This window comes from Rhincodon typus, chromosome 29 (assembly GCF_021869965.1).
Source record: "Rhincodon typus isolate 14 chromosome 29, sRhiTyp1.1, whole genome shotgun sequence".
NCBI classification, from domain to species: domain Eukaryota; kingdom Metazoa; phylum Chordata; class Chondrichthyes; order Orectolobiformes; family Rhincodontidae; genus Rhincodon; species Rhincodon typus.
The window spans coordinates 23,153,553-23,168,312 of record NC_063360.1 but is presented as its reverse complement, the minus strand read 5'-3'; the positions used below and the strand labels follow the sequence as shown (position 1 = coordinate 23,168,312).

The window sequence follows — 14,760 nt, the reverse complement described above, 5'->3', positions numbered from 1 at the left end:
CAGATTGTTTAAAATGGCTGTTCACACAGTTTGGCCCTTATAGCATTCTCGTCCACGCACATGGACACCCAGTCAAGGACACACACAGACTAATGTCACAGTAAGTTTCTGGAGGATAAAACAGAAGAGGTCAATAGTGGAAAAACTGATGAAGGCCATGATATTAGATAAGGTAAATATACACTTTGAGTAAAGTAAGTTAATATTAGATTGTCAACATGGCTTTATCAAGGGTAGGTCATGTCTGACAAATTTGATTGCATTCTTTGGTGAGGTGACACAGTAATTGGATGAGGGTAGTGCTGAGGATTTTGTATATTTGGACTTTCAGAAAGCATTTGAAATGTTGCCAAATGGCCGGTTGGTTAGCAAATTAGGAATGTTTGGAATCGGAAGATCCTTTAGCAGCTTGGATTACAAGTTGGCAAAAAGACAGGAAACAGGGTAGGTATAGATAGGCATTTCCGAGATTGGAGACAAGTTGAAAGTCATGTTTCCCAGGGTCAGTGTTGGAAGAACTCATGTCTTTTCTGATTTATATAAACAATTTGGAAATGGGTGTTGAGGGCAAATTCACTACATTTGTAGATGATACCAAGCCAGGGAGAATTGTGAATTATGATGATGATGCTGGGCAACTTCAGAGGGACATTGAAATGAGGAGACACCTGACAGATAAAATTCAATGCAGTGAAATGTGAGGTAATGCATTTTGGTTGAAGATACAAGAGGAGACAACAGGCTCAATGATACAACTTTGAGGGGAGTGCAGGAACAGAGGGACCTCAGGGTTCAAGTGCATAATTCTCTGAAGGTGGCCAGGCAAGCTGAAACAGTTGTTAAGAACGCTTAGAGGATCCTTGGGTTTATAAATAGAGGCACAGAGTATAAAAGCAAGGAAGTGATGCTATACCTTTACAAATAATTGGTCAAATTACATTTGGAGTATTGTGTTCAGTTCTGGGCACTTGATTTAATGAAAGATGTTAAAGCCCTGAAGAGAATGCAATGGATATTTACCAGAATGATACAAGGAATGAGGGAATTTTAGATATAAGGAAAGATTTGGGAAAATTGGGCTTATTTTCTTTGGAGCAGATGTGACCTTATTGAGGTGTTCAAAATTATGGACAATTTGACAGGGTAAAGAAGGATATTCTGTTTCTACTAGTTGCTGTGTCAGTAATTAGGGGGTCACAATTTCAAGACTGTCAGCAAGAGGGCTAGGAGTGAGGTGAGCAGAAACTTCTTTATGCAGACAGTTGTTGGGATTTGGAATATGCTCCCTGGGAGAGCAGTGGAGGAGGATTCCATATGTGGTTTCAAAAGAGAGCTGAATATATATTTGAAAATGATTAATTTAACGGGCTACAAAGACAGGGGTGAAGAATGGGACTAGCTTTTTCGGGAACTAGTACAAACATGATGGGTCAAATGACCTCCTTCTGTACTTTCAAATCCCATGATTCTTTAAGAGGTGACTTTCTGCTGAAAAAGGGAAGATAGTCAACCCCTTCATTGTTAGACACCTCTTTCTCTTTGGAGTTTCCCTGACACTTTACAGGTGTGACATTCCATGAACTTTACACAATACGGAAGATAGACTATGCATTTTAACACAAAGATTTTCAGAAGCAAAGTTTCTTTTGATATCTGGCATACTTAAAATATTTTTACTCTATTTTATAGTTACATTTGTTTTAAGAATGTAATTTAATACTGAATTCTGTTTCCTGTCTCAGTTTTGTCCCTTCAATATCTTGATATTTTGGCCAACATTTTCTATCCCCGTTAACATTTCCCACCTGTACACAATCCTACTTTCACCATTAGGAGTGTGAGAGAGGGTTCTTGCATGAGCAATCACAGACCTCAAACCCCACAACTGTCCTGTGGCCTACCACAGCAGGCTGGTTGAAAGCAGTGTGGTCTTAAGAAATTGAATACTGGAAATCATAGGTGGTGCCTTCATAGACCTCTTAGTTAGATCAGTTGCAAGTTATGTAACCACCCATTGCTTGTCAGTGAACACACAATCTGGTTCTGAGGTCCGGTTCATGATGGGGGTATTGGCACAAAACCTGATTACCAAATCGAGGGCCTGCCTGCATCCAGACTGAATCCTAACCTTGACTAAAATTCCTACTCTTAAAATCAGTGTCATCACTCTAAGTTTTAAACAAAAACCACAGAAGAATTAACTATATGAAATAACTGCACAGCGGCCAGCATCCCATCACCAAGTCACCCTTTATTTACTGGCACACTGGCAGTAGCCATCCAGCTCAGAGTCAGTCCTCAACTGAGGAGATTCTAATTTCCTGGTTACGTTGGTCAGCCAAGGCTTTCCTGATTGGACAAGGTTAACAACCCCAATCAAGAACCTTGTAGTTAATGAGGTCCACCAGGTTCCAATCACTACATCCCTCACTGACTGAGTCCAGGGATGTAGGCCTAATCTTTCACTTGTAGCTTCTCTTGCAATGCTTTCACTGGTCCCTCTGACTTGGACACAGACACAGGTAGCATATACCAGACCGTGGCCCATCTCTTGTGCCCAGAACATCTCGGAAGAGCCTCCTCCTCTTCTCCTTGTGGCAACGGTATCGAGGCTGCATCCATTTTGTACTCTAAGTTTTCCTCATCACTAGACGGAGGGGGAGCACCGGTGGTTTCTGTCGGGTGTTCCAGCTGTTCTGAGGGGCCAGGTATGTTTTGCTCCTGCCCCGTTTGCGAGGTAACAGCTTTCAGGTGATCCATGTGTTTGTTCTTGACTTTGTAAGTCACGGGACCTGACCTCACATCAACCTCACCTTGTACCCACACAGGGCCATTTCCATGGTACCAGCACCAAACTTCACCTAAACTGTCTCTCTCACTTAGAGGCGGCATTTGGCTGACCTTGGCGTTCCCGCTGCCATTTCACCCTCCCATCCCCAGGCCTGGAAATATTACATTTAACCTGGTGCAGAGTCTTCTCCCGATCAGCAACTCTGCTGGAACTATCCCTGTTGTTGCGTGAGGGGTGGTCCTATAATCGAACAGGAACCGGGAAGGTTTGGTCTCAATTGACGCTGTAGACTGCTTCTTTAAGCCTTCAATGTTTGGACCACTCTTTCTGCTAGACCATTGGACGATATGTGGTATGGAGCTGTCTTTATGTGCTGAATGCCATTTTGACTTTAGGAAATATTCAAATTCCCTGCTGATAAATGACATGCTATTATCCGTGATCAATAATTCCAGGAGTCCCTGTATCACAAACAATGCTTGTGGCTTCTCAATCGTCATATCTGAGCTTGCTGAACCAACTTTATGGATGTCCAACCACTTTGAATGGGCTTCCACAATGACCAGGAACATGGAGCCCATGAAAGGACCGACATAGTTAACATGCAACCAAGTCCAGGGTCTACCCGCTGTTTCTATGAATATGGGGGTGCTGCTGGTGGCAATTTTTGTCCTTGTTAGTATTCTGGGCACTGCCCCACCAACGCAGCTCTATCAACATCCAGCCCTGGCCACCTAACATAGCTTCTTGCCAGCATCTTCATCTTGGAAACCTCTGGATGACTCTGGTGTTGTTCAGCCAATATCTGGTGGCGACCTTCACTCAGGACCATCATCTTTGCTCCCCACAGTAATATGCTGTCCTCTACGGTGATCTGGTCTCACAGGGTCCAAAAAGACTTCAATCCCGGTTGCGATGGCCCTTCTGTTCCCCCCTCTATTACCACCGGCTGTTTCTGTTTGACTAGGACAGGATCTTTTTGCGTCCACAGTCAGATATTGTCTGTGGTGACCAGATGGATGTCCGGGAAGTTTAAAACCACAACAGCTCTTCCATGGGAGGCACCACCGGTGGAGTAACTACCAGTGGAGGCAGGTCAGGCCATCCACATTAGCCAGTTGGCTTCCTGGACAGTGTTCTAACTTGTACTTGTATGTGCGGAGTGTAAGGGCCCAGTGCTGAATTCTACTGGACGCTGTGGGCAGTACGACCTTGTCTTCCTTCAGTAGCCCTAGCAGAGTTTTGTGATCTGTTACTATGACAAATTCCCACTCGTAAAGGTACCGGTTGAACTTCCTCACACCAAAGATGACCGCCAAACCTTGCTTCTCGATCTGGGCATACTGGTGGTCAGCATCACCAAAGTCCGGGAAGCATGCGCTATCAGACGTTCCTCTCCATTGGGCCGTCAGTGAGCCAACACTACCCTGATACCATATGGGGAAACATCGCATGTCAGCAGTACTTCTCGCTTCGGATTGTAGTGGGCCAACACCTTAGGTGAAGCTAGCTGCACTTTCATTTCCCTAAAGGCTGCTTCTTGGCTTTGCGACCATTTCCAAGGCTGGCCCATCTTCAATAGCAGGTGTAAGGGTGCCAAGATGGAGACCAGGTTACGTATGAATTTTCTGTAATATTTCACTGATCCGAGGAACCCCAAGCTCCTAAGCGCCGGTACAGACATTGGAGCTGGGGCTCCTTTGATCACCCTCGCTTTGTCTTTCAATGGGTGTAACCCGGCTTTGTCGACTCTGTAACCAAAGTAAGTCACTTGGGGCACATGGAACACACATTTGTTCCATCTAAGGCATATGCCCGCCTGGGAGAAATGTTTAAGCATTATGTCCGAGTTTTCAAGTGTCCTTCATTGGTTTTCCTGGTTATTAGTATGTCATCCAGATAAATGACAACTTGGGGTAGCCCTTGTAAAATGTTCTCCATGGTCAGCTGTAAAAGGGTACAGGCTGATGATCCCCCAAATGGCAGTTTTTGTATATTGACATAAACCCTTATGGGTATTAATTGTAGCATACTTCAGGGACTCCTCATCCAGTTGCAATTGCAGATAGGCGTGACTCATACTCAGCTTCGTAAAGGACAGCTCCCCCAATAACTTTGTGTACAAGTCTACTATGCAAGGGATCGGATATTTATCCAGCTGTATAAAGCGGTTTACCGTTTGCTTAAAATCCCCACAAAGGCGAACTGAGCCATCAGGCTTCACAATCGGTATGACCGGTGCTGCCCATTCTGCAACCTGCACTGGTTTGATAATTCCTTCATTCTCCAACCTCCTGATTTCCGCTTCTACTTTTCCCCACAAAACCAATGACACCAGGCAGGCCTTGTAAAATCTTGGGATTGCTTCCTGGTCAACATGTAAAGTGGCTTTAGCCCCTTTGATAGTCCCGAGCCATTCTTGAATTACTCCTGCATATTTCACTAGGATGTCACTGAGGCAGCCATTTTCTAATTGAAAGATGTTGAGCCAATCAAGGTGAATCTTTCTCAACTAATTCTGCCCCAATAGGCTTGGGCCCCGAGCCTTTTACTACCTTCAGTGGTAACTGCACCAACTGCTTCTCATAGGAGACTGGAACTCAATTCATACCCTTAATTTTGCAAGTGTACGTTTGCAATCTGGCTGAGGTCTTACACAAGCTTAAAGCTTGAAGTCCCAAGCAAATGTTGTTAAAGACAGATTCTGTAACCACAGAAACAGCTGCGCCAGTATCGACTTCCATGGGAACTGGGTGACCATTTAACCAAACATTAATTTTTATTGGCTCTGATTTGGATGTCACTAAGCAAATTAATTGTTCCAACCCACATGTAGGGGAACTTTCCAGGCTATACACTCTCCTATGTAGCAGCCTACAAGTTTTCCTACTCTCGTCAGCCCTTGTATGACCCCTTTGCTGTCTCAAGTCTACACTCTGGCAGAAACTACAGTGGCTTGCTGGCCGAGATCCTGAAGAACTGTTTAGTCACTTGGCCAAGGCTTGGCTTTGTTGTGGGGTTATACTGTGGGTTGGCCTAGAGTCCTTCTGCTCAGGACATGCCCTGCATGAGGCTCTGCGATTTCCTAGTGGTGTTCCCCAGCTCAGTTAGGCATGTGAGGGTATCCACTTCTGTCGGGATGCCCTGTAGTTCCCATGCTCCACTTGCTGCATTTTCAAATGACAAGGCCAGCTGCAATGCCTGTTTGAAGTCCAGTTGCACTAGCAGATGCTTCTGTATGGTTACATCGTTAATCCCTCATACCAAATGGTCTCTCAGCATCTCATTCAATGTTAACCCAAAATCACAATCCTATGGAAATCTCATAACCTCATCAAAAATCCTGATACGGATTCCCCTGGTTTTCCAACAGCCGAATAAAATGGATAGCATCTCAGGATTAAAGGAGGTTTGGTGGTTGATAATTCCTTATCCAACTCTGTCAGCTCTTCGAAGGTTTTAGTGTCTGGTGCCTCTGGGAAAGTTAAGCCCCTTATAACTGAAAATGCTGTAGGTCCACACACAGTCAGAAGGATCACTCATTGCTTTTCATCTGCCCCAATGTCGTTTGAACAGAAAAAAATGTCACATTCTTCCCACATACTGGGCCCAGTCTTCAACAGCAGAGTCAAATGAATCAAGCATTAGAGGCATGATGCTTACCCCAACTCCAAGATGACAGCTACAAGCAAATGTTCTTCAGGTACGTCCTGTTTTCTCCTGTTGCCACTGAAATAACTGTGCAGAGGCCAGCATCCAATCACCAAGTCACCCTTTATTTACTAGTGCACAGTACACTGGCTGTGGCCAACCAGCTTGGAGTCAGTCTTCCTTAGAGGAGATTCTAATCTCCTGGTTATATTGGTCAGCCAAGGCTTTCCTGATTGGACAAGGTTAACAACCCCAATCAACAGCCTTGTAACCAGGTCCACCAGGTTCCAATCACTGCACTATATTTTAAAAGTATCATTTGTAATAACAATGTTAAGTCAAGGTGGATAACTCAAAAGGAAAACACCTTTAAATGAATGAGTAATTTATAAGCTTTGTGTTGAGAACAAGTTTAAAATATTTCTTTCTTTAGAAGCCAACCCTATGGATTTTCTTTAATCTCAAACTTCCTGTCAGGACATGATTATAATAAAACTGTCATATGAGATCTCAAGTAAGATTCTTACAAATTAGGTTCTAGGACTGTTTCCATGACAAACAACCTGCAAGTTTCGTAGTAAAATGCTTTAAATATAATTTAATTTTGAGCTGTGCAGGATCTCTGCTTCCTCATGAAGCTCAAGGGAAGCTTTCACTGCCACATTGGATTTAGTTTCCAATTTGAGGGTCATACACAGAAGTAGTTGATACTACATACAATCATCTGTAGAAGTGAGAGAACAGATAACCATAATTGGATAAGACTGAGCTGTGGTAGTGGTGGCAATTTTAATCAGATGCTCAAAATGGAGGTGAAGTTAGTGATGTGTTCACCAAGTGAACGTCCCAAGCCATTTTAAACAACCTGTTTAGTGCTCAGTGTGGACTAGTGGCCAGTTTACTGAACCAGGAAATCGAAAACCTGATGGTTCCGTGAGAGCTGGGCATGAGGTCAACATTAAATGTAGGAGGGCATGGGGGGGTTACTCAGTAAGTGAGCAGCAGTAAATCTACACATTTTTCTGAGTTCAGGTTCATTCTTGCCCATGAAAATTCCACAATGAAGATTCCAAACCAATTTCAGAGTAATCTCCAGAGACCCATGAAATATTATTCGCTCAGCTGCTTGTAAACTGGTTACCTGCTGGTTAGTCCACTCACTGCCTCATATAACTGGGCAGAACTTCTGCAGTTCACACTCTGTCTATATTTCCAGTGGGAAATTGCAAACGCTGTCCTATCACTGTGTTTTTAGTAGCTTTTCTTTAATCTCCAAAGGACATTGACAATTTGATGAAGCGGGCAGACAGGTCACAGCTGTAGTCCAATGTGAAGAAGTGGGATATGATAAGTTTGATAGTAAGAACATAGAGAAACAGCGTAAAATAAAGGATGCAACTCCAAAGTGTGCAGGCACAGAGAGGCCTGGGTGTATACATGCATAAATCCATATGTTTATAATATCCTTGGCTTTATTAATTGGGGCATGGAGTACAAGAGCAAAGAGATTATGCCGAACTTGCATATGACACTAGTTAAGTGACAGTCAAAGTATTGAGTAGTGTTCTGGATGCCACAGTTCAGGAAGGATATGAACACATTTGAGGGAGTGCAGAAGAGGACGAAAGAATGATCGCAAGACTGAGAATCATCTGTTGCAAAAGTAGATTGGAGAAGGTGAAATTGTTTTCCTTGGAGGGGAGAAAGATGAGTGATGATTTGATAGGTGTTTGCAAAATCATGAGGGATCTGGACAGAACTGCTGGTAAAAGAATCAAGAATGAGAGGACACAGATTTCAATTAATTTGCGAAAGAACCAAATGCCATATGTCTCTCCTCACACCATGCGTACTTAGGGTCTGGAATGCACTGCCTAGGAGTGTGGTGGAGACTGGTTCAATGAAGGCATTCAAGAGGACATTGCAGGATTATTTGAATAGAAACAAAACGCAGCATTACAGAGAAAAGTCAAGAGAATTTCACAATCGTAATGTTCATTCAGAAAGCCAGTGCAATGGACCAAATGGCCTCTTTGAATGTTATTGTGTTGGGCAGCATTACTGTGTTTACATTTACAAGAGAAAATTGTATCAGTGTATCATTGGGCATTCAAAGAGCAGTCAAAAAAAGAAACAAAACCCACCATTTTCAACTTTTGGCTACTTTTAATAGGGCAGGCAACAGTTGAAAACTTTCCTCAATAAGTCTTGGCTGCAGCTTGAATGAACCATTACATAAAATGGAATAAATTTATAATTGACAGACCCTGAACCACATTCTTTCACAAGGTTAGAGCAACAATTAAATCTCCTCCAGTGAACAATTTTGCACTTTAATTCCATAAAAGCCATCTAAAGAGGTCAGGTAAATTTTAAAAAAATGTTTAGTAATGTTAAGGTTTTGATAAGAACTGATTTCTTCACAAGCATGTTTACTTCTATAATGGTTTCAAATTTAGCTTTGCCTGATATAAAATCAGTTGATGTTATCAGTTTTCTGGTGGTGATAATGCTTCAGTGTGAATTGCTGCAACTTTATTTAAAATTCCTATAAGTGATTAAACACTTGTGACTTAAGGCAATTCACTTTGTGTAGATTGGTCATTGTTTGTATAGTTGCTGTCATAATTAAATATGATAAAGTATAAATTATGAATGGATTGTTGAACATAACTTTTTCGATTTCAAAGATTAATAAACTGAAGTTTATTGTTATTGAACAAAGTTAAACAAAGCTGATAAAATTTTACAAAACCCCTGATTAGCAACACTGGGTTTTAAAAGCTGTTATGTTCAGCTGCAGTTTCAGTACAGATTGCAGACTTAATGCTACAGTAAGTTAATGTCAAGTATTTAAAGAGAAACTGGAGCCACATTATGGTAGGTTGTATATTCTGTTTAGCTTTATTATATGAATGCCTATCTGGGAATGCTGAGTAAAGTATTATGATAATATGGAAGTATTTCTATCATAAGTCTTTCTTTAATTTTGGCTCACAGTAATTTATACATCTTTATTATCATAATTCTTAAAATAATAAGTATTGAAAATTACACTTCTGAGTAAAGCACACTGCTTTCATGTTTCGGTTAAATAATTAACAATCATAAACCCTTAATAAACGGTTCTGTATGTAATTTTAAAAAATCACAAGCCCTAAAGTGTTTGCCACTTTCAAAACGTGTAGGATATAATATACAAAACAATTCTATGCACGATTTAAATATGAACGACTAAAAACTAGAATTGTGGTCCACCATACTGTACCCTACGGTAACATCTCTGCAAGTATCTGTAGTAGTCTTTCTTACTCGGATAAGGAGAAAGGCTGATTAGACAAAGTCTATGCATCCATATTCAAACACACAATACTCTACTTCGTAGTCTTCAAATTCTAAGGAGAATTCTAGTGTTTGAAAAGAATTGACAAGATAGTCAACTGTTTCCGAGCCAAGGTTATGGAAAAATGGCAGACAGGAACACCTATGGCTCAAGTGTGTTTTAAAGCGCAGTTCCCTAGCTGTGATAAATTATGGGTCATTGTGCTTCACTGAAGTGCACTGTCTGAACTAGAATTTCATTGGACAATGTGAAATCTATTGCATTTCAAACGTTGGAAATCCAAGGCGAAACAATAGTGCCGAATTCATAGCTGCACTGACAGCATAATCAGTAAGGACATTCCTCACTATAAGACAGTAGTGAACTAGAATAAGATTTTTTTTTTAAATATTCTTTTCTTACAGTGCAGCAAGATGTAAATTAGGAAGGAGAATAGCCAAGATCTTGTGGAATGCTGGAGCAGTCTCAAAAGACCAAATGGCCAACTCCAACTCCTATTTCTTATGTTCTTATATTCTAAACTGCACAGGCTGGAAGATGCCTAGTTCAATCTCCAGTTGAGCTGAGTTAGCTGATCTCATTCAAGGCAGCACTCTAAATTGTTAAAGTTGGCCTTAGAGAATCAATATGATGTTAGGGTTGGGCAACTCAGTCACAATTCTTACAGCTAGTCACTATCTGGTGACCAAACTGGAATGTGTCTGGATGTTGGCTGAACACATGAATGGGCTGGTTGTGATACCATCAGTAGTAAAATAGGCAACCTGCAGTCGCTAATTACAATAATCATAAAGAACTGCTGTCATATGTTTTCCTTCATAATAGTGCCGTGGAATAATTTACATCCACCTGAGTAGGTCGATGGGACGTTGATTCACTATCTTGTCCAAAAGACAGCATCTTCAACTATGCGGCACTGCTTCGGTACAGTTCTTCAGTACTTAACTCTTCGTCAACAAACCTCCTGCACCAAGGTATTCAGTGCTGCATCAGAGCACCTTGAGAGCACACTTTCTCCCGTGCAGCTCCATTAGTCGCTATTTTTTGTGCTCAGGATGTCTTGCCAGCCAATTCCAGTGTTAGTGGCAGCCAGAATGTCCCTCCCCTTTAGGAGATGCATTATGGCATTATCTAGTGCGGGGTAGCTTCAACTCAGAATGACAGAATCACAGAACTGTTAGAACACAGAAGGAAGCCATTCAGCCCATTGTGCCTCCTGATTCAATTACCTAGGGTTAATCTCCTGCCTTTTTCCCATACACGTAATTTCTATCTAAACAATCACCCAAACCCTTCTTGAATGGGTCTATTGAAGCTGCCTCCACCACATTTCCAGGCAGTGCATTTCAGGCCCTAACTACTCGCTGAGTAAAAAAGTGTGTTTTTTTAACCTCGTCTGTCCTTTTTTGCACATCACTTTGAATCTATTCCCTTTCATTCTTGTTCCTTTTGCATGTGGGAACAGCTTCTCCTAATCTACTCTATCCAGGCCACTCATGATGTTGAAAACTTCTATCAAATCTCCTCTCAGCTTTCTTCTCTCCAAGAAGAACAGTCCCAAATTCATCAAGCTACCCTCTTAACTGAAGTTTCTCATTCCTGCAACCATTTTTGTAAATTGCTTCTGCATACTCTCTGATGCATTCATATGGTTCCTATAATGCGGCACCCACAACTGTATACAAGTTCAACATCACCTCTTTGCTCTTGTACTCGATGCCTCTATTAATAAACTTGGATGCTTTATTAACCACTCTCTGTCTGTCTTGCCACCTTCAATGATCTGTTTATGCACGTACCCAGGTTCCTCTCCTCCTGCTCCTTACCCTATTTTAGAATTGTATCCTCTATTTTATATTGTCTCTCAATGTTCTTCCAAGCAATGTGCATCACCTCATATATGTCTGCATTGAACCTCATTCACCACCTATCCACCTACTTGTCAATGTTGTATTGGAGTTCCACGCCATCCTCCTCACAGTTTACAATTCTTCTAATTTTCATGTCATCTGCAAAGTTTGAAATTGTCCGCTGCACATCAAGATCTAGATCATTAAGATATATCAGGAAACTCATGCGAACCTCACATGAAATTGAGACCCCTACTGAGTCATTAGTGCATTTACTGTCAGGCAGCCTATTACTGCCACTTAAAGTGATAGTGAAAGTTGCCTTAGCCCCGGAGGACATGAGGTTGCTCTCTCATTTGGGCAATGATTGGTAATGAGTTCAACCCAAGGTTGAACTCCTTAGTTGAGGGATAAGATTGAGAAAGCAGGATCTCCATGGTAACCTCAGCTGGTACAGGAATTGAACCCAGGCTGTTGGAGTCACTCTACTTCACAAAACTGCTGTCCAGCCAACTGAACTAACCAATCCCCATAATTAAAAAGCAGCACAAATTTTCCATAATCCCTGAAGAAAATGATGTGGGTTAATTGCAGCTGTATTGCAATTCCTGTGTCAGTTTTGGGATCTATCAATTTGTTTCCTTAGGCCTTTAAAAACACAAATTCAAGAAGTTTGATCTGTTCTATGATTTAATGTGTTTTTCCCCCCACACCTCTCAGTCAGTGCAATTAACACTTAATTGATAGGACAGAATGTCTCTGTACTCATACCAGACTCTTAGGAGTCAAGAACAACACATTACATCTACTAGGAATGGGTGAAAAAATACTTTACACTTTTAAAATGACTTTATTACATAACTCCCCTAATTCCTTTACAAAACAGCTCCAGCTAACAGTTAAAGGCTTGGAGGTAATTCCAGGCAGGCCTTTCCTATATCAGGGGCAGGAATGAAATGCCTCACAATATCAGGATGTGTCAGTTAAATCAGGGCGGTCGAGAAGCATGTCAGAACCATAAATTGCTTGCTATGTAGAAGGACATAGGTTTAAAGGTCAAACTAAATTTACCTGTCACTGATGCTCATATAGAATTATTTGCAATAGAGTTTCAGCAACCTTCAGTTGCACCATTGATTTTGTTTTTGTTATAGTTTTCACCCAGATAATTTACATGGCTTTCAGGGAGATGAAGTGAGATATTCTTTGTCAGTTTTCTATCCCTGCATACTATAAGCATCAAAACATCAGTGTAATCTCAATGAATCATTAAAAGAATCACAAATGTTGGCAACATTGTAGTCTGGCAGACATTATTGTGTGAATCGTACAGTGTAGTAAGTCATTCAGCAAGTTGTACCTTGACTGACAAAAGTCTTTTGCAAATGTGTAGACATAGCTGGGTTTAACAGAGCCTATTTTACATTCCCTTCATGTTCCAGGTGGCAACCACCATGTACATATAGGGGAGATGTCAGGTAGGTTCTTCACACAGAGAGTGGTGGGCGTGTGGAATGCACTGCTGGCAGTGGTAGTGGAATCAGATACTTTAGAGACTCTTAAGTGACTCGTGGATAGGCACGTGGAGGATAGTAAAATGTAAGGTATGCAGGGTAAATCGATCTTAGTAGGATAATAGGCTAGCACAACATCATGGGCCGAAGGGCCTGCACTGTGCTGTACTGTTCTATGTTCTATGTTCTATGTAAAGCATGCATTCAATGCCCAGGAGCACAAAGAAGTCCATTACCAACTTGGCACTGCGTTTTTGAAGAGCTTGGTCCTCAACCTTTCCAGTGTGGTCAACTCCATTGCTTGTGGACTCAAACATCTGATGCCTGATATGTCCTTGCAGCCAAGGGGTTTCTGTCAAATACTGAGCTCTATTTTTCATCCCCTGATATGGGAATTGAAATGCATTCATCAACTTTCACATGAAGTCATTAGTATTTTTTTATGGCACAACACCCACATTCACAGTGCTAAACTCAGGCATTTAACTCTATAATTATATGTTCCCACTGGCTTCCCACAGAGTGTCTGGTGATTCTCCTACACGCTCTCATCACTGCTCTACCCTGTGGATAAAGGACATTTCTTTTTCTTTTCCCCTCCGCTACCAAAGCTACCAGCACTGCTTCAAAAACCCTCAGTGCACAAATATGGGTTTACGGGCACAGGGTGAGGGGGTAACCTGCACAACTTTGTGGTGACTATGGCTTTAAAAATAGTTTTAACACATTTCAAAGAAAATTATTTGCATCAGCATAAGGGTTTGTTTGATGTGACATGATACAATTTGTCCTAAAGTTTGTGCTGTTCAGATTAATATTTGTTCACTATATTTTAACTCGTAAAATGGACTGAAATGTGCACAAATGGCTAAATGAATTATGGAATATGATGAAAGGTTAAAATACATAAACTCGTTTTAGTCAGATACGGTAAAAATCATATAACATCCGCCATGAATTGAATAACTGTTGTGAAAGTACTGTAAAATTGTTTGTGCAGGTGCTTTCTTGAGTTAATGTTTTTGGTCTAGTGACCCTTCTTCAGACTTGATGGCAGCAAGGAAAATGTTCTGAGGAAGGGTCACCGGATCCGAAACCTTAACTTTGATTTTTTTCTTCACGATGCTTCCAGATCTACTGAGCTTTTCCAGCAACTTCTGTGTAGAAAATTTGGAGTTCAGCTGATGTGAAATGTAGAAAAGAAGACTCACTTCACCAGTTATTTACAATCTCTGGTCTTAAAAGGTACCTTTTTCTTGGTATAGAACAGAAAGTGCTGGAAAAACTCAGCAGGTCTAGCATCAGTGGAGTGAAATCAGAGTTAATGTTTTTGGTCTAGTGACCCTTCTTCAGACCTGATGGCAGCAAGGAAAATGTTGCTATTTATTCTGAAGATGGTTTGCAGAAGTAGGCAGAGTAAACGACAGGTGGAGATAAAGCCCAAAGAGAGAGAAAAGCAGTTAAGACAAACAAAGGTGTAGGTAAAGGTCAGTCTGGGGTAATGAATAACTGCTAATGGGGTCTATTAGTAGCTGACAATGGGTTGTGTGTGGTAGCAGTCTTTTCTTAGTCAACAAGGTGCAGGGCTGGATGAACACAGCAGGCCAAGCA

General features: G+C 41.4%; 1 long non-coding RNA gene across 1 annotated transcript in view; it reads right to left on the bottom strand.

Moving 5' to 3' along the window:
- LOC125486472 overlaps positions 1 to 14,760 on the bottom strand; it is a 35,536-nt gene continuing 20,776 nt past the window's right edge. The window contains exon 3 of the long non-coding RNA XR_007265132.1: positions 1 to 108. This is a non-coding gene — a long non-coding RNA (uncharacterized LOC125486472). The remainder of the gene's footprint in view (positions 109 to 14,760) is intronic.